Source organism: Pseudophryne corroboree, chromosome 6 (assembly GCF_028390025.1).
Source record: "Pseudophryne corroboree isolate aPseCor3 chromosome 6, aPseCor3.hap2, whole genome shotgun sequence".
In the NCBI taxonomy this organism is placed as follows: Eukaryota; Metazoa; Chordata; class Amphibia; order Anura; family Myobatrachidae; genus Pseudophryne; species Pseudophryne corroboree.
The window spans coordinates 241,734,949-241,759,161 of NC_086449.1; the positions used below are offsets into that span (position 1 = coordinate 241,734,949).

At 47.9% G+C, this 24,213-nt stretch overlaps 1 long non-coding RNA gene across 1 annotated transcript in view; it reads left to right on the top strand.

Moving 5' to 3' along the window:
* LOC134935160 (uncharacterized) overlaps positions 1-16,711 on the top strand; it is a 131,216-nt gene extending 114,505 nt beyond the window's left edge. Inside the window, exons 3-4 of the long non-coding RNA XR_010179950.1 lie at positions 14,658-14,773; positions 15,708-16,711. This is a non-coding gene — a long non-coding RNA (uncharacterized LOC134935160). The remainder of the gene's footprint in view (positions 1-14,657; positions 14,774-15,707) is intronic.
* Positions 16,712-24,213: the final 7,502 nt, after the last annotated feature.

Consider the following 24,213-nt stretch of genomic DNA (forward strand, 5'->3'; position numbering starts at 1 on the left):
GTAGATGGATAGTATACTTAATGACTACACAGAGGTAGGTACAGCAGTGGCCTTCCGTACTACTATTATATATAGTATACCGGTAGTCACTGTGTCAGCAAACTGCAAAACTAAAATGCACCACAGGTATAGAATGTAGATGGATAGTATACTTAATGACGACACAGAGGTAGGTACAGCAGTGGCCTTCCGTACTGCTATTATATATAGTATACTGGTGGTCACTGTGTCAGCAAACTGCAAAACTAAAATGCACCACAGGTATAGAATGTAGATGGATAGTATACTTAATGACGACACAGAGGTAGGTACAGCAATGGCCTTCCGTACTGCTATTATATATAGTATACTGGTGGTCACTGTGTCAGCAAACTGCAAAACTAAAATGCACCACAGGTATAGAATGTAGATGGATAGTATACTTAATGACGACACAGAGGTAGGTACAGCAGTGGCCTTCTGTACCGTACTGCTATTATATATAGTATACTGGTGGTCACTGTGTCAGCAAACTGCAAAACTAAAATGCACCACAGGTATAGAATGTAGATGGATAGTATACTTAATGACGACACAGATGTAGGTACAGCAGTGGCCTACTGTACCGTAATGCTATATATTATATACTGGTGGTCACTGGTCAGCAAAACTCTGCACTGTACTCCTCCTATATAATATTATACTGGTGGTCCCCAGTCCCCACAATAAAGCAGCACACTGAGCACAGATATGGAGTGTTTTTCAGGCAGACAACGTATACTGGTGGTCACTGTCAGCAAAACTCTGCACTATACTCCTGCTATATAATACAGCTGCTCCCTAGTCCCCACAATTAAGCAGTGTGAGCACAGATATATGCAGCACACAGCACAGATATGGAGCGTTTTTTTCAGGCAGAGAACGGATAACTGGTGGTCACTGATCAGCAAAACTCTGCACTGTACTCCTCCTATATTATACAGCTGCTCCCCAGCCCTCCCCACAATTAAGCAATAGTGCACAGCACAATCAAGTTCAACAATAACGGAGAGGACGCCAGCCACGTCCTCTCCCTAACATTTCCAATGCACGAGTGAAAATGGCGGCGACGCGCTGCTGCTTATATAGTATCCGAATCACGCGAGAATCCGACAGCGGGATGATGGCGTTCGGGCGCGCTCGGGTTACCAGAGCCATACGGGAGAATCCGAGTATGGCTCGGACCCGTGTAAAAAGGGTCAAGTTCGGGGGGGTTCGGTTTCCGAGAAACCGAACCCGCTCATCACTAATTTTATTATTTGTTACCTTTCACAAATCAAATTTTTGTTATATATTTTGCCTAGCATTATGATCATTTCTAAGAGAAATCCCTAGTCCGTTTTAATGCATATGTAAAAAAAACTTTTACTAATTTACTAGTTAGTTAGGATACCCTAGAGTTCCCTTATTTTGGAAAACTTTCTTTTTTTGTGTGTGCGGTTAAGTTAACCCTTGATGATCAAGTTTCCATTGCTCCACAGTGATTTTCAGATTCATTTTTTCTCCCTGTACAGATTTAACATTAGCACTCTGGTTGAATATTTTCTTTACTTCCAAATCTGCCCCACTAGCTCCCCTTTATTCTGCCCCCTCTTTCAGCTACTCCACCCCCAGCTCTGACTGCTGCTTGACCCGCCCATCCCCCTGCACCATCCGGACCACTCTACACTGTCTCATCCAACACTCCACACCCTGCTCCACTCAGTCACTGATTGGGTAAAACATAATGGGTGGGATGTAACGAAGTCTGAGTTCAGCGGCCGTGCAGGATGCTGGCAGAACTCTGAAGTTTTTTATAAAGGGGCAATCATTTACAAGGCTAAACCATGCCTTGTAAATCATTGCCCCTTTAAAAAAGTCTAATTTCGTCCGGCATCCGCTCGGCCGCCTTACTCGGAATTCATTACATTCTGGCCAATGAATTAATTGAATTGATGAATGAAGAATTGCACATGTGAGAAAATGTGTGTAGTGTTGGCGACGGTATAAGCAGGGTAATAGTATCAACCAGCACATTCAGTGTCACCAAAACAGCCTAGTCCACTCCAGAGGTGGTTTATTGAGTAGTGATAAGTTTGTACAGCCATACTCACTGTTGCATATGCTCAGCATATAGATGGAGTGGTGTATGAGTGGATCATACAGAGCACCAGTCTGTGATGTATGTGGATAGTGGTGTATATACAAGCAATGATAGCAGGTATTCTCCGGGTATATCGTAGGGTCTTACTGGAGCTAGGTGGAACAATATTTTACACTTCTATTGTTTCTACAACCTTTTGGCAATATTGTTCAGTGGAATTGTATCTTTAATTATACACGTGATGCTTCAATAAAAAAACATGTTTAAAAAAAAGTGTAGATACTTGCTTCCAGGAGCATAACTACAGTGACTGGAAGTGGTGCTGCCAGGGTCATCTTAACGTAAAGGCACACGGGGCAACTGCTTAATGCCCAAAGATTCTTGGGGCCTTTGAGCAGGGGCAAGCTGGGTCGGGGACTTCTTGGAGGCAGTATTAATTACACACAGAACAACCAGGCAGCATTCTCTACCTGCCTTCCAGCCTGCAGCCAGACAGTGAATGGCTGTCAGCATGTTGATTGATGTATGGCTGAAGCTATCCACCAATAAGAGTGCTGACAGGCATTCACTGTACTGTATATTATGTTTTTTCTTTATCATTTATTCTCGTGAATAGTTGGATAGTACATTGATTTGCAGAGGTCATAAAACACTATTAAGACAGCCCTGGGTGTTTTTGCTATGGGGTACACGGCCCCTGTGTTTCTTCGATACATGACATACCTGTATTCAGTACATTGTATAATACACCAGGGAAAGGTGCACTTTCCAGATGGCATGCAATGATAGACCAAAAGTCTCCATAAAAAACTATTTATGAATGCCATTGTAAAAAAAGAAGATATAGAAATCATTCTGATTGTCAGATCAGGATAATGTTGCAAAGTTGCAATAGACTTTAGATAGGAAACATGGGGGGTCATTCCGAGTTGATCACATGCTGCCGATTTTCGCAGCACAGCGATCAGGTAAAAAAATGGCAAAACTGCGCTTGCGTGTGCACCTCAATGCGCACGCGCGTCGTACGGGTACAAACAGCATCGTTGGTGTGCAATGCTTCTAGCGACGATTCCATTCGCACAGCCGATCGCAAGGAGATTGACAGGAAGAGGGCGTTTATGGGTGTCAACTGACCGTTTTCTGGGAGTGGTAGGGAAAACGCAGGCGTGACCAGGCGTTTGCAGGGTGGGTATCTGACGTCAATTCCGGGACCTTCGACGCTAGAATCATCGCACAGGATAAGTAACTACAGGGCTGGTCTTGTTTTGCACAAAATGTTTTTGTACCGCTCAGCTGCACATGCGATCACACACTTGCAAAGCGAAAATACACTCCCCCGTGGGCGGCGACTATGCGTTTGCACGGCTGCTAAAAGTAGCTAGCGAGCGATCAACTCGGAATGACCCCCATGGTAGGAATATCACATGACATTGCTGCCAAACGTATTGAGAGGTTCAAGAAAACTGGAAGTGTACAGACCAGCCAAGAATGGTTACTCAAGTACATCAACTGATGAAAGTACAAATGACATGGAGCTGGGTGTGTTTCCAAGGAGTCCCCAGAAAATCACACTAAAGGTGGTATCCTATTAGCCGCGGTGAGTTACTGCAGCAAAAAGATTCACCTAGGGCTATCCTATTGGCAGTGACATAACTAGACATTTTAGCACCGTGTGCCAGAAAAAGAGTTGTTGCCCCCCCACCCCCTCAAAATAGGGATAAGGCACGCCACAAATAAAGGGGCATGACTTCGTGGGGAAGGAGCATGGACAAAGAACAGTACCAATTTACATTGCACTGCACAGTAATGTCCATTATCCACATTACACCGCACAGTAGAGCCCCTTATACACATTACACCTGACAGCAGAGCCCCTTATACACATTGCGCAACAGTACAGCCTCTTATAAACATTACATCTCTCAGCAAAGCCCTTTATACACGTTACGCCAGACAGCAGAGCCCACGATAGATAGATAAATAGATAGATAGATAGATAGATAGATAGATAGAACATATACAAGGAGAAGTCACTCAGATGAAGTTAGTCCTAATGTAACAGTAAACTGAATGTACATTTTTGGTAATATCAAGTATAGTACAGATTAAATTAAATTTGTGTACAATGTTTTACAACATTCTACCAATCAATATTTAATTTCTACCAATGATAATAATAACACTAGCTGCTTACACACAAAAGAAATCTAACTTGCAAACGCTCCCCAGTTTTGGGTGCAATCATTTGGTGTCACATTTCAAGAGGAACACATTTTATTACCTGCAGACATGTCACATTACATCAAAATACAGTATACCTTAATGAATGCACAAGGACTTAAAATAAACACAAAATACTTAAATAAAACAGTACTATATGCACCAATGCTCCATAGCTACAGTTAAAAACACATAAACAACCAAATCCCAAGTATAGCCATTGGTGAGGCATTCACTGAGTGTTTCCAGACAGCCATCCCCCCCCCCCCCCCCCTTCCCTCCCAATCCCCCCTTTCCCTAGAACATGGCACACAGGCTAAGAGATATACAGAATGACGTAAAAGGCACATATGACAAAGTATCTGCAGCATAGGGGGAAGAAAAGCTCTGATGACCATGTGGCCAGCTCAGAATAGCTCCTATGGTATCCGGACTCCAGGTCGACAACAAAAAATCCACTATATTGCTACAAATTGGAGGATAAAGACTCCTTGTGATTTGTTGATCTATTCCAACCTTCTGGTACGCATATTACCTACAGAGGTGCTGAATATCCTTCAAACCGATACAACAGTACTGCGCCATGAGAGGTGTTTTTTATGTTTTCTGTTTATAGACCCCCTATGTTGTGAGCAACAGACTGAAGATCAGAGCAACAGTGTTTGATGTGCATGATAGAAAATCCCTCATCTGGTACGCAGATTACCTTTATGACAGGGACGTGCAGTCAGGGGAGGCAGTACCTCCCCTGAAATTAATGATTAAAATAATACAAAGAAGATATTTATGACACATATTCTGTGTCATAAGTATCTCCTTTAGCCTTCATATTATTTTAATCAGTTTTACCCTGTAAAAGCAGTGGTAAAAGTGTGCAGAGGCACCACTCTCGGTGCCTCCCCCTGTCACTGTTACAGGGCCGGAAGCGGGGGGCGGGGCCTAGCATTGGGCAGTGAAAGCCCATTAAAAAAATCAGCACAAGCGGCACCTAATAGTAGTGCCGCTTTGAGAAAGGGGAGTGCTTTCAGCCAGAGGCGGAACTCCCAGAGACGGAGGAGTTGGCTGCCGCTGGGCTTCTGTTCTGCAGGGGCACCTCTCCTCCATTGTATCGCTCTCCGTCTCCTATTATTTATTAGATTTTGTTTTATTTTAATTTCTATTTTCTGTACCTGCCCCCGCCCCAGGAAAGGCTGCTGGCCACCGGCGTTAGTCTCCTTGTCTGTCCTCCCCTAGGCTGCTATACAGGCAGCCCAGCTCCGCCCCCCTCTGTTGTCATGGCTGGCTCCCTGCTGCTGCTGCTGCTGCTGCTCCCTGCTGCTTGACGCTGTGCTGTAAAGAAGAGCCCAGCTGCCACCACGCGGATGCCGAACTCCCCCTCCTTCCTGACATCCACCAGCGCCAGACTGGGAGGCGGACACCCTGCGCAGACGAGGGACAACACAGCCCAGCAGTCGCCGGCCAGAGGTAACTGCAGTCGTGGGACTCCCCCTGACAGGCCAGCCACTGCCATGAGGACGCCGGCGTTACAGCGACCCAGACACCGAGCAGGCCACGCCACCGGGAGGACGCCGCACCTGTAAGGTGAGTAGTGACAGTGAGTCCGGGCACACGCACACACACAATCCCCCCTCAATTTGCCATCCCAGCGACCAGGACCAGGAGCCAGGTGATCATCCTAATTAATGCCTATCTAATTAAATTACTGTCAGCAGTTAACCAATGGCAGGAGTTGTTTCATGAGTTCCCCATGCAGCAGGATCAAAAGTGAATGTTGTCTTGTTGCTGCATGGAGTCAATTGTCCAATCTGTGCTCCCAAGGGAAAAAAAAAAGTGGATCAAATCTCTGTGAGGAAGCACCAAGTGTTCTAGACTTACTAAGACATTAATTGTCCCCCCTACATGTGAGCTTTATGTGAGTGCTTTCCAATAACAGGGGGCTGAGGGGTTAGTTGGGTGCTAGATGTGCAGCTGGAGCATTGCATCTCTCCCTCTATCATGCTTTCCAAGAAATTCCTCAGTGTAAGCAGCAGCTACCCACATGCAGGCACATCTGAGCTGGCTTTGCATGAGCATCCCATTATCTCCACTGCTAACAGCCTAGAGAGAAGTTCACCTTTGAAAAAACCTACCAGGGGGATGACGAATCAGTCAGATCCAGACAGGTTCCCTGACTCCAAGGACGCACCAGGGGACGGCCAGAGGGGTAAGCTGTCTCCTGCCTTGGATGGGGTGTCTGAGATTCGTCATAATTTTGATGGCTCTGCAGCAGATCGCTATCTCCTCCCTCCTCAGCCCAGGTTGTCCCAGTCTGCAGCTCCTGCAACTACTATGTTCCCCTACCCAAGCCAGCATGGACCTCCCAGCATTTTCCATCGGGAGCCCCAGGCGGTACATGGCTCACCACCCAGTCATCACCAATGGAGCTTACAACAGCCTCCTGGGCAACTCATCCCCACAAGGATACCCTGGCACCGGCTACCCATACACACAGCAGTACGGGCAGTCCTACCAAGGGGCACCCTACTTTCAGTTCTCCACCGCGCAGCCTGGGCTAGTCCCGGGCAAGGCTCAGGTCTACTTGTGTAGCAGGCCACTCTGGCTGAAGTTTCACAGGCATCAGACTGAGATGATCATCACCAAGCAAGGCAGGTGGGTACAGTGCCAACATCCATGCCATGCACGCAGTGTCCAGACCGGACAGGCGCTATTATCCTGCGTTTTCTGTACTGCTTTAGTTCAGGTGTTTAGGCAATAATTGAGATGCTAGACATAATTTCACACCACTTTATTTGATTAACAAATAGTTTTATCTCAATATTTTGTACTTCTTGTATTTTATTTTGTATTTGTCAAATTTTTATTTGAGCAAAACCTATTTATTTATTTATTTATTTTTTAACTTCATTATATAAATGCATTGGGTTAAATAGTTCTTGTCATTACTTGTGTTTGTAACAATTGTTGCTTTATTGTTGCTAATTGTAGCAATACCTGTAAAGAAAAATGGGTTAGTTTAATACAGCCCTTTTGTATGTTGACAGTCCTTGGTTTTAAATCAGGGTTCCATTGTTTGCCATATAGGAGAGATGAGGATGTTAGGCAAGATGTATTAAAGCCCTAACTGTCCTTAATCTACCAACCTTTTCCATGCTGACGGGGGACGCTGGTGTTTCTCCGTATGGCTAGGTTCCACGCTCCGTGGTGCCGCTTCACTCCAGCCGCGTCTCCTTGTACACGCTAACGGGGGGACGCTGGTGTCTCTCCATGAGGCTAGCACCTCCAAAGAGAGTGTCAGCCCAAGTGTACTCTTTCATATAGAGTACACTGTAAAAGCCGACACACAAGCTGGGATCTCAAGCAGCCCCAGGGCGCAGCACGGCGCACAGGAGACGCGGCCGGAGTAAAGCGGCTTCACGGAGCGGGGAACCTAGACTCACGGAGAGACACCAGCGTCCCCCAGGGCTGTTTACATTAAATTAAACCAATTTTTCTTCACAGGTATTGCACTGCTACAGTTAGCAACAATAAAGCAACAATTGTTACAAACACATACTACTGTTATGCACACCAGTGCCAGCAGGAAAGTACTGGTGTCAGAACTGTTATGCACTCCAGTGTCTGCAGGAATGTACTGGTGTTTGAACTGTTATGCAAAACAGATGGACTCACAGACAAACTGGGGGATATGACATAACGTACACAGAAGGTGATAGGGTAACAAAATACACACAAAGTGAACAGAGAAGCCCAGAGGCTAAGGAACTGGGTATCTCCCTTGTATTAGAACTGCTAAGATGGAAAAAGCAAGATGTTGTGTTTTAATACGTAGAGTACCCGAAATGCTGTTGCTAAGGGCAACAGCAAAACCCTAAAGGGTTACCAACGGGTGTGGCAGTAAACTCCTTGGTCAGAGATGGAATGATAGACACAAGGAGAATCTCCACAATCCTAATTCTCACTTGCAGTGCACAGGTTTTAGCTTACTGCCACTAAACTGACCCCTGACACCTAGCACAGTGAGACAGGATTAGACAGGCAAGTCTTAGAATACAGCCGCAAACTTGCTAAGTTCACAGAGTAGTAACAGAACCCCAGCAAGCTAAACGACTGACTCCAGTCTTACTGCTAGGTCTGGATTGGCAGAGTGTAATACCAAATTCCCAGGCCTATTTGCAGTAAGCAACAAACAAATACAAAGCTACACAGTACTGGCTAACGTTCATGAACTGACTAACCAACAAAGATTCAGCAGCATCTGCTTACCCTGAAAAGAGGCCTTATAAAGCAGGTGCTGTCCACGCCCCACTCAGACCTCACAGACTGTGAGCACAAAAACCAGCACCGGATCCCCTGCCGTGCACAGAGCCTATAACCACTGCACAGCAAAAGACCCGAACCGGAGTATCAGCTGCGCTCAGGTTACTCCACTAGCACTTGTCTCCCGGTTGCCATGATGACGTGGCAGCACAGGGCAGGAGACCCTAACAGTACCCCCCCTCTGACGAGGGGTCAAAGAACCCCTACCACCGGGTTTATCGGGGAACTGCGAGAAGAAAGAGCGTATCAGTCTGGGGGCATGAAGATCACAACTGCGCACCCACGACCGCTCCTCCGGGCCATACCCCTTCCAGTGCACCAAAAATGACAGCCGACCCCGAACCACCTTGGAGTCAAGAATCCTTTCAACAACAAACTCCCTCTGGCCACGTATCAGAAGAGGGGAAGGTCTTCCACTGGTAGAAGGATTACTAATCGCCCGTTTTAAAAGGGAACAATGAAATGTTTTATTGATACCCAAAGAACGGGGCAGATCTAACTGAAATGCCACCGGATTGATAACCCTGGTGATCTTATAAGGGCCGATGAACCGGGGCCCTAACTTATGAGATGGCTGTCTCAACTTCAAATTCTTGGTAGACAACCAGACGAAGTCTCCTAATTTGAAGCTGCAGGGTCTTTTCCGCTTATCAAAAACCCTTTTGGTCACTAATGACACAGACACAAGGGCTTTCTTCACTTTCCGCCAAATACCTCTAAGGACCGAAACCACAGAGGAACCACCAGGCGTGGAGTCCAGGGGGTCAAAAGAATTGGCCTTAGGATGATGCCCATACACACAAAGGAAGGGAGAGATCCCTGTAGCAGAGTGAGCCGCGTTGTTATAGGCAAACTCCGCCATGGACAGATGAGCAACCCAGTCAGTCTGACACTTGGAGACATAACACCTGAGGAACTGCTCCAAGGACTGGTTCACCCTTTCAGTCTGCCCATTAGACTGCGGATGGTAGCCTGACGACAAGCTGACAGAAATCTGGAGATCGGAACAAAATGCCCTCCAGAATTTGGCCACAAACTGGGATCCGCGGTCAGAGACCACATCAAGTGGCAACCCGTGGAGACGCACAACATGCAGCATAAATAATTCAGACAGGCGTCTGGCTGATGGCAGCCCAACCAGTGGAACGAAGTGCGCCATCTTCGAAAACCTGTCAACGACAACCCAGATGGCTGTCATCCCCGAGGATTTGGGCAAGTCCACCACAAAATCCATTGAAATGTGGGTCCATGGCTTAGATGGGATAGAGAGTGGATGTAATGGGCCAACAGGAACCCCTCTAGGAGTCTTATTTCGGGCACAGATGTCACATGCCCGAACCCACTGATCCACATCCTTAGCCACCGAGGGCCACCACACCGCCCTAGATAGCAACTCCCGAGTTCTGGCAATACCCGGGTGACCTGCCGACTTCTTGGCATGGAATTCCAGGAACACTCGCTGTCTTAACCTAGGAGGCACAAACAAAAGACCTACCGGAAGGTCTGGAGGAGCCTGCTCCTGTGCTCTAAGGACTAATGATAAGAGGTCCTGGGTAATGCCCACTTTAATACATGATGGGGAAACAATGGGCAACGGCTCCTCGGTGGTCTCCTGGATTGGAGCAAAACTCCGCGAGAGCGCATCAGCCTTGATGTTTTTTGACCCAGGGCGATATGTTATCAAAAAATTAAAGCGAGCAAAAAACAAAGCCCATCGTGCCTGCCTGGCATTGAGACGCTTCGCTGACTCTAAATATGCCAGATTCTTATGGTCAGTGAGAATTGAGACCACAAACTTAGCCCCCTCAAGCCAGTGTCTCCACTCCTCGAGTGCATCCTTAATAGCCAACAATTCCCGGTTACCCACGTCATAATTCATCTCGGCAGGCGAAAATTTACGGGAAAAGTAAGCACAGGGATGAAGGCGATTATCAGACACTCCCATCTGAGAAAGCACTGCCCCAATACCCATCTCAGAGGCATCCACCTCCACCACAAAAGGACGCTCTGGATCTGGGTGTCGCAGCACCTTGGCCGAAACAAATGCCCTTTTGAGACGGGCAAAAGCCGCTTTAGCCTCACAAGACCAGTGAGCAACATCCGCCCCTTTCTTAGTGAGTGCCACCAAGGGCGCCACTATAGACGAAAATCCAGCGATAAATCGTCTATAAAAATTCGCAAAGCCCAGGAAACGCTGAAGCGCCTTCAAACTAGTGGGCTGCACCCGATCCAGGACTGCCTGTACCTTGGAACCCTCCATTTGGAAACCTTCTGGGGAGATAATATATCCTAGAAATGCGATTTGCTGAACTTCAAATTCGCACTTCTCCAGCTTCGCCCCAAGCCGGTGGTCTCTGAGTTTCTGGAGGACTAAGCGTACATGCTTCCGATGTTCCTCCAGGGAATGGGAGAAGATTAGGATGTCATCTAAGTATACAACTAAGAATCTATCCAAATATTCCCTGAGCACATCATTCATGAAATCCTGGAAGACTGCCGGGGCATTACAGAGCCCAAAAGGCATCACCAAATATTCATAATGCCCTGAGTGGGTATTAAAGGCAGTCTTCCATTCATCCCCCTCTCTTATTCGGATTAGATTGTACGCACCGCGTAGGTCAATCTTAGAAAAAATGGTGGCAGTACGAAGCTGGTCAAACAAGACCGAAATGAGAGGCAGTGGGTATGAGTTTTTAATCGTGATACGGTTCAATTCCCTGAAGTCGATGCAGGGTCGCAACGAACCGTCCTTTTTACCCACGAAGAAGAACCCCGACCCAACTGGAGACTGTGAAGGTCTGATAAATCCCTTAGCCAAGTTCTCCTGAATGTACTCTGCCATAGCCTGAGTCTCAGGACGTGACAGGGAGTACAACCTGCTCTTGGGAAGCTTAGCATTTGGCAACAAATCAATGGCACAGTCATAGGGGCGATGGGGAGGTAGTACCTCTGCAACTTTTTTGGAGAACACGTCCGCAAAATCTGCATAACACCCTGGCAATCCTGGCAAACTTAGCTGCGAGAGCCTGACTGGAAGGCTCAAGCAACTCCTGAAACAATCAGTACCCCAACTAAGAATCTCCCCAGAGACCCAGTCAAATTGAGGATTGTGGGCCCTTAACCAGGGTAACCCCAACACCAATGGGGCAAAAGTACAGACAGTCACATAAAAGGACAATTTTTCAGAGTGTGTGGCTCCAATAAACAAAGAAATCTGGCTAGTGCAAGAGGTAATTTTACCTTGGGATAATGGTTCCCCGTTTAACCCACAAATCTCAATTTCCGATGCCAAGGGTACTAAGGGAACAGAGTGTTTCAGGGCGAATTGGCGGTCCATAAAAACCCCGTCGGCCCCACTGTCCACAAAGGCCTCAGTCTTGACAGTTTGACCGAGGATCTTCAAGGTCACCGGAATGATAAAAGTCTTCTTGGGAAATTCTGACTTCTGGCCTGACAGGATATTTCCCATCACCCTCAGGCCCTGTAGTTTTCCGGCTTTTCTGGGCATGATACTACCACATGACCTTTATTCCCACAGTACAAACACAACCCCTGCTGTCTCCTCCGCGTCTTCTCACGCGAGGAGAGGCGGGTAGCCCCAATCTGCATAGGCTCCTCAGAAAATTCCTCAGAGTCTGAGGTTCCCTTGGGAAGGAAGGAAATCTCAGTCTCCCTTTCAAGCCTACACTCTCTCAGCCGTCTATCCACCCGGATGGATAACTGCATGAACTGATCCAAGCTATCAGGCAAGGGATATTGTACCAGTTGGTCCTTTATCTGGTTAGAAAGACCTCTTCGGTACTGGTGTCTCAGGGCTGGGTCATTCCACTGGGTATCATGGGCCAACCTCCGAAACTCCGTACAGTAAACCTCAACTGGCCTTCGCCCTTGCTTAAGGATCGAAATCTGAGCCTCGGCTGAGGCCGTCTTGTCAGGGTCATCATACAACATGCCCAGTGCCGTAAAAAAAGCATCAACACTTTTAAGCGACGGACAGTCAGGCTGCAACCCATATGCCCAGACCTGTGGGTCTCCTTGTAGCAAGGAAATCACTATGCCCACCCGCTGAATCTCCGACCCAGAAGACTGAGGCCTAAGCCGGAAGTATAGCTTGCAGCTCTCCTTGAAACAAAAGAACTGCGAGCGATCTCCAGAAAAACGATCCGGGAGATTTACTTTCGGCTCCTTAACCCCTGCAGGTGCTGCTGCTGCGGGAGCTCCGCCAGCAGCCTGGGAGGTGTGCATTTTAATGGACAAATCATTAAATTGTCGAGTCAGGACCTGCACCTGATCGACCACCTGTTGCAACATATTTTGAGGGGTATGCTCCATATTCCCACAAAATTTCAACAGGAGTATTAGGCTGCTGAATATGTTATGCACACCAGTGCCAGCAGGAAAGTACTGGTGTCAGAACTGTTATGCACTCCAGTGTCTGCAGGAATGTACTGGTGTTTGAACTGTTATGCAAAACAGATGGACTCACAGACAAACTGGGGGATATGACATAACGTACACAGAAGGTGATAGGGTAACAAAATACACACAAAGTGAACAGAGAAGCCCAGAGGCTAAGGAACTGGGTATCTCCCTTGTATTAGAACTGCTAAGATGGAAAAAGCAAGATGTTGTGTTTTAATACGTAGAGTACCCGAAATGCTGTTGCTAAGGGCAACAGCAAAACCCTAAAGGGTTACCAACGGGTGTGGCAGTAAACTCCTTGGTCAGAGATGGAATGATAGACACAAGGAGAATCTCCACAATCCTAATTCTCACTTGCAGTGCACAGGTTTTAGCTTACTGCCACTAAACTGACCCCTGACACCTAGCACAGTGAGACAGGATTAGACAGGCAAGTCTTAGAATACAGCCGCAAACTTGCTAAGTTCACAGAGTAGTAACAGAACCCCAGCAAGCTAAACGACTGACTCCAGTCTTACTGCTAGGTCTGGATTGGCAGAGTGTAATACCAAATTCCCAGGCCTATTTGCAGTAAGCAACAAACAAATACAAAGCTACACAGTACTGGCTAACGTTCATGAACTGACTAACCAACAAAGATTCAGCAGCATCTGCTTACCCTGAAAAGAGGCCTTATAAAGCAGGTGCTGTCCACGCCCCACTCAGACCTCACAGACTGTGAGCACAAAAACCAGCACCGGATCCCCTGCCGTGCACAGAGCCTATAACCACTGCACAGCAAAAGACCCGAACCGGAGTATCAGCTGCGCTCAGGTTACTCCACTAGCACTTGTCTCCCGGTTGCCATGACGACGTGGCAGCACAGGGCAGGAGACCCTAACAACTACATAGATACATTATAGCAAGCACCCTGCCTCACATTGTTATTACTATTCTATTTTTTCAGGGCTGTTCAAACACACAAATCCCAGCTTCAGCGCTATTTTATTTATTGCATTACACACTGAGGCTGAGAGGGGCCAGGAGAGTGAGGGGAGGGGAGTGAGTGACTGGTCTGCTGGCTTGCAGCTGAGGGTGGCAGTGGCTGACTTACTGGACTGGCAGGAGGAAAACTTTGGCATGAGCTGGCTTAAGCGTAGGGGGTGGGGCTGATATGAGGGGTGCATTAAAGGAGAGGACATTGACATGAGTATGCTGCTGGCATCAGGAGTATGAGAGGAGGCTGGCATAAGGGCAGAGGAGGCGACGTGCTGTTACAATTGGGGAGTGGGTGAAGAGAAGAGATGATATGGCTGAAAGACACAGGGGAAGATGATGGTGTGGCTGAGAGACGCAGGGGGAGATGATGCTGTGGCTGATAGATGTTGGGGAGAGATGACGGTGTGGCTGAGAGACGCAGGGGGAGATGGTGGTGTGGCTGATAGATGTTGGGGAGAGATGATGGTGTGGCTGAGAGACGCAGGGGGAGATGGTGGTGTGGCTGATAGATGTTGCGGGGAGAAGGTGGTGTGGCTGAGAGACACAGTACAGGAGGTGACACAAGTCTGGTTGAACCTCTTGTATGATGATGACCTTAGTTATATTCCTACACTAACAGGCATCTTCCGGACTATGTGATATCTACATGAATAGTGAATGCAGACTGAAGATACCGTCTTCCCAGAGAGAATTCATTTCTTCAGAGGTTCCCCGTTGTGAGAAACCACCATATAGGTAAGGTGCATATGGAATAGAAAGGAATGTCAATATGTGATGCTAGATACACCCCTCCAACAGTGCACCCCCTAATGAAATGTGATGCACACACCTATGGTCATGCATTGTCCATCCGCGACCCTGAGGAGCCGAATTACAGTGCAGGCAGAGCGGGGTGTTTCCTGCTTTTTTGAGACGGAGGAGTTGTGTCAGTGACACAGCAACTACCTCTTGGTATCCACAGAGACAGCTTGCAAGAAGCTGAATCTAGGGGGAGCTACAGCGCACAGGCTTTTCCCAGGCTTTATTGAGAGCTGGCCGGGTGAAGCACTCTCCTCAGCTCCAATAGCTACAGGTACGGGTGCCGGGGGGCATCTTTAATAAATGTTGGCAGCAGCCTGTGTTTGTGTTTTAAGTGAAAGAGGTGTGTGTGTGTTTGTAAATAAGAGGTGTGTGTTTTTAAATAAAAGAGGGGTGCACGTGTGTGTTTTTAAATAAGAGGTGTGTGTGCGTTTTTAAAAAGGTGTGTGTGTGTGCGCGCGCGCGCGTTTGTAAATAAAGGGTGTGTGTTTGTAAGTGAAAGTGGTGTGTACAGTACATTTTTGGAAACTTCTGACTGTTTTTTCAAGTAGGCAATGAAGAACAAACAATGAAGATTCACAGATGCCCACAGGCTATTGGGGGGGGGGGGGGGCTACCAACATTTATCTTGCCTCCGGGCCACTGGTGGAAATATAATGTATGGGTTCGGTGTGGGGCCCCCCTGTACCCATTATAGAAATTCCAATGGGTAAGGGTCATCCGCAGGACTCAGCGAACATTATGGCTGCAGTGCCTCACCAGCCACTGACCTCACCGCACGCCACTGCTTTATGAGTGTTGTCACGTCACTAAGCCAAGTGTGAAAATTACTGCACCATCAGGCACTTGTCCTCTTCCTCTTTTTTTCCAGATTTCCCAGCCACTGAACCTAGTGGCCTTTTTGAGGACTGAGCAGCCATCCACAGGTTCGCTTGTGGATTTTGTGTGCGCTTGTCGACAGATCAAAGAAAATATTACCTACCCTATTGAAGGTGGAGGGACGTAGCGCATTGACCATTTTCGTTCTCCGTTGGCTGTTATGTGGAAGGCACCGGGCGCAGTAATGTAGCATATATATATATATGATCAATGAGTTGGATGTAACTGTCAACATATTACAAATACTTAGCAGCTTAGCAGCTCTTCCACCACACCCATGAGGTGGCTGCCTAATGTCGTTTTGGTGGTACCGCCAGTAGCCCTAATCCCTCATTTTCATTTCTGTTCAGTTTTATAATCACTGTTACATTGCGAGATGGGTTTTCCTTCTGTTATCAGTGTATCAATGTTGCTATTCCAAGGCTTTTGGGTACACAATGGAGGTCATTCCGAGTTGTTCGCTCGGTAAAAATCTTCGCATCGCAGCGATTTTCCGCTTAATGCGCATGCGCAATGTCCGCACTGTGACTGCGCCAAGTAAATTTGCTATGCAGTTAGGAATTTTACTCACGGCTTTTTCATCGGTCTGGCAATCGTAATGTGATTGACAGGAAATGGGTGTTACTGGGCGGAAACAGGCCGTTTTATGGGCGTGTGGGAAAAAACGCTACCGTTTCCGGAAAAAACGCAGGAGTGGCTGGAGAAACGGGGGAGTGTCTGGGCGAACGCTGGGTGTGTTTGTGACGTCAAACCAGGAACGACAAGCACTGAACTGATCGCAGATGCCGAGTAAGTCTGGAGCTACTCAGAAACTGCTACGAGGTGTGTAATCGCAATATTGCGAATACATCGGTCGCAATTTTAAGATGCTAAGATTCACTCCCAGTAGGCGGCGGCTTAGCATGAGCAAATCTGCTAAAATCCGCTTGCGAGCGAACAACTCGGAATGACCTCCAATATTTTGTGTCTTCCTACTTCCATGTCTGTAAAGTAATTTCAGGTCACTGAAAAATGGTTATTTCTGTCAATTATTAGTTTATTAACCACTTAACTGATTAATATTTTTTCTAAAAACTGCTCGGAAATTGTCTTTTTTGTTTTTTTTTATTATTAGTTAAGAACATTTAAAGGTATGTCCAATACAATTTTCTTTAAATAAAAAACAAACCCACACATATGTATAAGTCACACATATCTTACACACAGAGTCACACATACATCTGGACTGGCCAACCTGTGGCTGTCTGCTGTGAAACTACAATTCCCAGCATGCTTTGCCACAGTTTTGCTATTATGGAATGCTTAATCTGTGGCAGGGCATGCTGGGATGTGTAGTTTTCCAACAGCTGGAGAGCCACAGGTTGGCCATGCCTGCATACTGTACATGATTACACACACATACGTCCATATATACATACACATTCACTCACTCTCCCCTGCTTTGCAGCTGCAACCATGTTGTAGATAGGCACCATCGTTATGCCCCTACCCCTCACGGCAAAATGCCATGATTCGTGGGTCAATCAGGAGGGGGAGGGGCCAAATTGACACAATTTTAATGGAATAATTGTATGTTGGCTCTGCCCCCTCCGATTGACCTGCAAATCATGTCATTTTGCCGCGTGGGATTAGGCTTAATAAAACTGTTCATCTGTAGCCATTGCGTCAGGCAAGAAACATGGAAGGTATCGTGGCAGTATGATACAGCCATTTCCATTCCAACTTCAATGTCAGACATGCAGATAGTGCAGTACTTCATCTCCTTCTGCAACAGTGCGTCTGCTGTAGGTGGGAATACTGGGCAGAATGGGCCTCAGAATGTTCTCCAGCCTCAGGAGTTCTTCCCTCTGGGCCTAATTCAGAGTTGATCGCAGCAGCAAATTTGTTATCAGTTGGGCAAAACCATGTGCACTGCAGGTGGGGCAGATGTAACATGTGCAGAGATAGTTACATTTGGGTGGGGTGTGTTCAAACTGAAAACTAAATTGCAGTGTAAAAATAAAGCAGCCAGTATTTACCCTGCACAGAAACAATGTAACCCACCCAAATCTAACTCTCTCTGCACATGTTATATCTGCTCTACCTGCACTGCACATGGGCCCTCATTCCGAGTTGATCGCTCGCAAGGCGATTTTAGCAGAGTTACACACGCTAAGCCGCCGCCTACTGGGAGTGAATCTTAGCTTCTTAAAATTGCGACCGATGTATTCGCAATATTGCGATTACTAACTACTTAGCAGTTTCAGAGTAGCTTCAGACTTACTCTGCCTGTGCGATCAGTTCAGTGCTTGTCGTTCCTGTTTTGACGTCACAAACACACCCAGCATTCGCCCAGACACTCCCCCGTTTCCCCGGCCACTCCTGCGTTTTTTCCGGAAACGGTAGCGTTTTTTCCCGCACGCCCATAAAACGGCCTGTTTCCGCCCAGTAACACCCATTTCCTGTCAATCACATTACGATCGCCGGAGCGATGAAAAAGCCGTGAGTAAAAATACTATCTCCATTGTAAAATTACTTGGCGCAGTCGCAGTGCGAATATTGCGCATGCATACTAAGCGGAATTTCACTGCGATGCGATGAAAAATACCGAGCGATCAACTCGGAATGAGGGCCATGGTTTTGCCCAACTGCTAACAAATTTGCTGCTACGATCAGGCCTGAATGACCCCCTCAGTGCAGCAGCTCGATTTTCACTGGCACTGGGCTCATATCTGCTACTTCCCAATGTTGGTCCAGCACCCCCTCTTTCTGATGATGGTGCAGCTCTTCCTATTCCCGATTGTGGTGCAGCTCTTCCTGATGATGGTCCAGCTCTTTCTCTTGTGGATGATTGTTCTGCTCTTCCTCTACCTGATGATTGTCTTCCATTGGATGGTCTGCGTACTGACCTCAGCCATGTCTCACTGAAGTTATGGGTTGTTCCTTCATCTCCAAGCAGCTGGGCTAAATCCCTTCAGTTCAGAGGCGGGACTACCGCCAGTGCAACCAGTGCGTTGCACTGGGGCCCGCCTCTGTCCAGGGGCCCAAAGCATGTAATGAGTCAAACTGACTCATTACATGCCGCTGTGCGCTGCGGGCAACCGCTGCCCGCAGCGCACAGCTGCCCGGAGAGAGGAGAGGAGCAGCGGTACGGGGGAGGAGGAGGAGGGAGCCGAAGGAGGGTGCCGGAGCAGTGCTTTACTACTGGTGGAGGCGCTGCTGCTGCTGCCCCTCTGCTTCACTATAGGCTGTCTTCCGAGAACAGCCTATTGTGAAGCAGAGGGGCAGCAGCAGCAGCGCCTCCACCAATAACAGCGCTGCTGCGGCTCCCTCCTCCACCTCCCTCCTCCTCCTTCTCTCCAGCCCGGGAATCGTCTGACGCTGCACCGAGGAGCCTGAGCCAGCGGAGAGGGTAAGTATAATTCTTTCTTTCTGTCTCTTTCTTTCTTTGTTGGGACTGCCTGCCGCTATGTGTAAAAATGGGGGACTGCCTGCTGCAATGTGTAAAAATGGAGGACTGCCTGCTGCAATGTGTAAAAATGGGGGACTGCCTGCCGCTATGTGTAAAAAGGAGGAATCTGCCTGCCGCAATGTGTAAAAATGGAGAACTGCCTGCCGCAATGTGTAAAAACGGGGGACTGCCTGCCGCAATGTGTAAAAACGGGGGACTGCCTGCCGCAATGTCTAAAAAGGGGGAATCTGCCTGCCGCAATGTGTAAAAAGGGGGGACTGCCTGCCGCTATGTGTAAAAAGGGGGAATCTGCCTGCCGCTATGTGTAAAAAGGGGGAATCTGCCTGCCGTAATGTGTAAAAAGGGGGACGCTGTCTGCTGTAATGTGTAACAAGGGCACGCTGTCTGCCGTAATGTGTAAAAAGGGGACGCTGTCTGCCTTTATGTGTAAAAAGTGCACGCTGTCTGCCGTAATGTGTAAAAAGGGGGACGCTGTCTGCCGTTATGTGTAAAAAGTGTACGCTGTCTGCCGCTATGTGTAACAAGGGCACGCTGTCTGCCGTTATGTGTAAAAAGTGTACGCTGTCTGCCGCTATGTGTAACAAGGGCACACTGTCTGCCGTTATGTGTAAAAAGGGGACGCTGTCTGCCGTTATGTGTAAAAAGTGCACGCTGTCTGCCGTAATGTGTAAAAAGGGGGACGCTGTCCGCCGTAATGTGTAAAAAGGGGACGCTGTCTGCCGTAATGTGTAAAAAGGGGATGCTGTCTGCCGTAATGTGTAAAAAGGGGACGCTGTCTGCCGTAATGTGTAAAAAGAGGAATCTGTCCGCTGTAAGGTGTAAAGGGGTCTCTACCTGGTGTAGTGGTGCTACTGTGCGGCGTCATTTGAAGAATGGAGACTACTGTGAACCGTTTTATGAATTGGTATTATTTTGTGGCCACACCCCTTCCCCACGAAGCCACGCCACTATGTATTTTTGCGCACTGCCCCTGTTTTGCATGCAGGGGTGGGGCTCCGATGCCGTTTCTTGCACACAGTGCTAAAATGTCTAGTTACGGCACTGTTGCTAGTAGAGATGAGCGCCTGAAATTTTTCGGGTTTTGTGTTTTGGTTTTGGGTTCGGTTCCGCGGCCGTGTTTTGGGTTCGAACGCGTTTTGGCAAAACCTCACCGAATTTTTTTTGTCGGATTCGGGTGTGTTTTGGATTCGGGTGTTTTTTTCAAAAAACACTAAAAAACAGCTTAAATCATAGAATTTGGGGGTCATTTTGATCCCAAAGTATTATTAACCTCAAAAACCATAATTTACACTCATTTTCAGTCTATTCTGAATACCTCACACCTCACAATATTATTTTTAGTCCTAAAATTTGCACCGAGGTCGCTGTGTGAGTAAGATAAGCGACCCTAGTGGCCGACACAAACACCGGGCCCATCTAGGAGTGGCACTGCAGTGTCACGCAGGATGTCCCTTCCAAAAAACCCTCCCCAAACAGCACATGACGCAAAGAAAAAAAGAGGCGCAATGAGGTAGCTGTGTGAGTAAGATTAGCGACCCTAGTGGCCGACACAAACACCGGGCCCATCTAGGAGTGGCACTGCAGTGTCACGCAGGATGGCCCTTCCAAAAAACCCTCCCCAAACAGCACATGACGCAAAGAAAAAAAGAGGCGCAATGAGGTAGCTGTGTGAGTAAGATTAGCGACCCTAGTGGCCGACACAAACACCGGGCCCATCTAGGAGTGGCACTGCAGTGTCACGCAGGATGTCCCTTCCAAAAAACCCTCCCCAAACAGCACATGACGCAAAGAAAAAAAGAGGCGCAATGAGGTAGCTGTGTGAGTAAGATTAGCGACCCTAGTGGCCGACACAAACACCGGGCCCATCTAGGAGTGGCACTGCAGTGTCACGCAGGATGTCCCTTCCAAAAAACCCTCCCCAAACAGCACATGACGCAAAGAAAAAAAGAGGCGCAATGAGGTAGCTGACTGTGTGAGTAAGATTAGCGACCCTAGTGGCCGACACAAACACCGGGCCCATTTAGGAGTGGCACTGCAGTGTCACGCAGGATGTCCCTTCCAAAAAACCCTCCCCAATCAGCACATGATGCAAAGAAAAAGAAAAGAAAAAAGAGGTGCAAGATGGAATTGTCCTTGGGCCCTCCCACCCACCCTTATGTTGTATAAACAAAACAGGACATGCACACTTTAACCAACCCATCATTTCAGTGACAGGGTCTGCCACACGACTGTGACTGATATGACGGGTTGGTTTGGACCCCCCCCAAAAAAGAAGCAATTAATCTCTCCTTGCACAAACTGGCTCTACAGAGGCAAGATGTCCACCTCATCATCACCCTCCGATATATCACCGTGTACATCCCCCTCCTCACAGATTATCAATTCGTCCCCACTGGAATCCACCATCTCAGCTCCCTGTGTACTTTGTGGAGGCAATTGCTGCTGGTCAATGTCTCCGCGGAGGAATTGATTATAATTCATTTTAATGAACATCATCTTCTCCACATTTTCTGGATGTAACCTCGTACGCCGATTGCTGACAAGGTGAGCGGCGGCACTAAACACTCTTTCGGAGTACACACTTGTGGGAGGGCAACTTAGGTAGAATAAAGCCAGTTTGTGCAAGGGCCTCCAAATTGCCTCTTTTTCCTGCCAGTATAAGTACGGACTGTGTGACGTGCCTACTTGGATGCGGTCACTCATATAATCCTCCACCATTCTATCAATGTTGAGAGAATCATATGCAGTGACAGTAGACGACATGTCCGTAATCGTTGTCAGGTCCTTCAGTCCGGACCAGATGTCAGCATCAGCAGTCGCTCCAGACTGCCCTGCATCACCGCCAGCGGGTGGGCTCGGAATTCTGAGCCTTTTCCTCGCACCCCCAGTTGCGGGAGAATGTGAAGGAGGAGATGTTGACAGGTCGCGTTCCGCTTGACTTGACAATTTTGTCACCAGCAGGTCTTTCAACCCCAGCAGACTTGTGTCTGCCGGAAAGAGAGATCCAAGGTAGGCTTTAAATCTAGGATCGAGCACGGTGGCCAAAATGTAGTGCTCTGATTTCAACAGATTGACCACCCGTGAATCCTTGTTAAGCGAATTAAGGGCTCCATCCACAAGTCCCACATGCCTAGCGGAATCGCTCCGTGTTAGCTCCTCCTTCAATGTCTCCAGCTTCTTCTGCAAAAGCCTGATGAGGGGAATGACCTGACTCAGGCTGGCAGTGTCTGAACTGACTTCACGTGTGGCAAGTTCAAAGGGCATCAGAACCTTGCACAACGTTGAAATCATTCTCCACTGCGCTTGAGACAGGTGCATTCCACCTACTATATCGTGCTCAATTGTATAGGCTTGAATGGCCTTTTGCTGCTCCTCCAACCTCTGAAGCATATAGAGGGTTGAATTCCACCTCGTTACCACTTCTTGCTTCAGATGATGGCAGGGCAGGTTCAGTAGTTTTTGGTGGTGCTCCAGTCTTCTGTACGTGGTGCCTGTACGCCGAAAGTGTCCCGCAATTCTTCTGGCCACCGACAGCATCTCTTGCACACCCCTGTCGTTTTTTAAAAAATTCTGCACCACCAAATTCAAGGTATGTGCAAAACATGGGACGTGCTGGAATTTGCCCATATTTAATGCACACACAATATTGCTGGCGTTGTCCGATGCCAGAAATCCACAGGAGAGTCCAATTGGGGTAAGCCATTCCGCGATGATCTTCCTCAGTTGCCGTAAGAGGTTTTCAGCTGTGTGCGTATTCTGGAAAGCGGTGATACAAAGCGTAGCCTGCCTAGGAAAGAGTTGGCGTTTGCGAGATGCTGCTACTGGTGCCGCCGCTGCTGTTCTTGCGGCGGGAGTCCATACATCTACCCAGTGGGCTGTCACAGTCATATAGTCCTAACCCTGCCCTGCTCCACTTGTCCACATGTCCGTGGTTAAGTGGACATTAGGTACAACTGCATTTTTTAGGACACTGGTGAGTCTTTTTCTGACGTCCGTGTACATTCTCGGTATTGCCTGCCTAGAGAAGTGGAACCTAGATGGTATTTGGTAACGGGGGCACACTGCCTCAATAAATTGTCTAGTTCCCTGTGAACTAACGGCGGATACCGGACGCACGTCTAACACCAACATAGTTGTCAAGGCCTCAGTTATCCGCTTTGCAGCAGGATGACTGCTGTGATATTTCATCTTCCTCGCAAAGGACTGTTGAACAGTCAATTGCTTACTGGAAGTAGTACAAGTGGGCTTACGACTTCCCCTCTGGGATGACCATCGACTCCCAGCAGCAACAACAGCAGCGCCAGCAGCAGTAGGCGTTACACGCAAGGATGCATCGGAAGGAATCCCAGGCAGGAGAGGAATCGTCAGAATTGCCAGTGACATGGCCTGCAGGACTATTGGCATTCCTGGGGAAGGAGGAAATTGACACTGAGGGAGTTGGTGGGGTGGTTTGCGTGAGCTTGGTTACAAGAGGAAGGGATTTACTGGTCAGTGGACTGCTTCCGCTGTCACCCAAAGTTTTTGAACTTGTCACTGACTTATTATGAATGCGCTGCAGGTGACGTATAAGGGAGGATGTTCCGAGGTGGTTAACGTCCTTACCCCTACTTATTACAGCTTGACAAAGGGAACACACGGCTTGACACCTGTTGTCCGCATTTCTGGTGAAATACCTCCACACCGAAGAGCTGATTTTTTTGGTATTTTCACCTGGCATGTCAACGGCCATATTCCTCCCACGGACAACAGGTGTCTCCCCGGGTGCCTGACTTAAACAAACCACCTCACCATCAGAATCCTCCTGGTCAATTTCCTCCCCAGCGCCAGCAACACCCATATCCTCCTCATCCTGGTGTACTTCAACACTGACATCTTCAATCTGACTATCAGGAACTGGACTGCGGGTGCTCCTTCCAGCACTTGCAGGGGGCGTGCAAATGGTGGAAGGCGCATGCTCTTCACGTCCAGTGTTGGGAAGGTCAGGCATCGCAACCGACACAATTGGACTCTCCTTGTGGATTTGGGATTTCGAAGAATGCACAGTTCT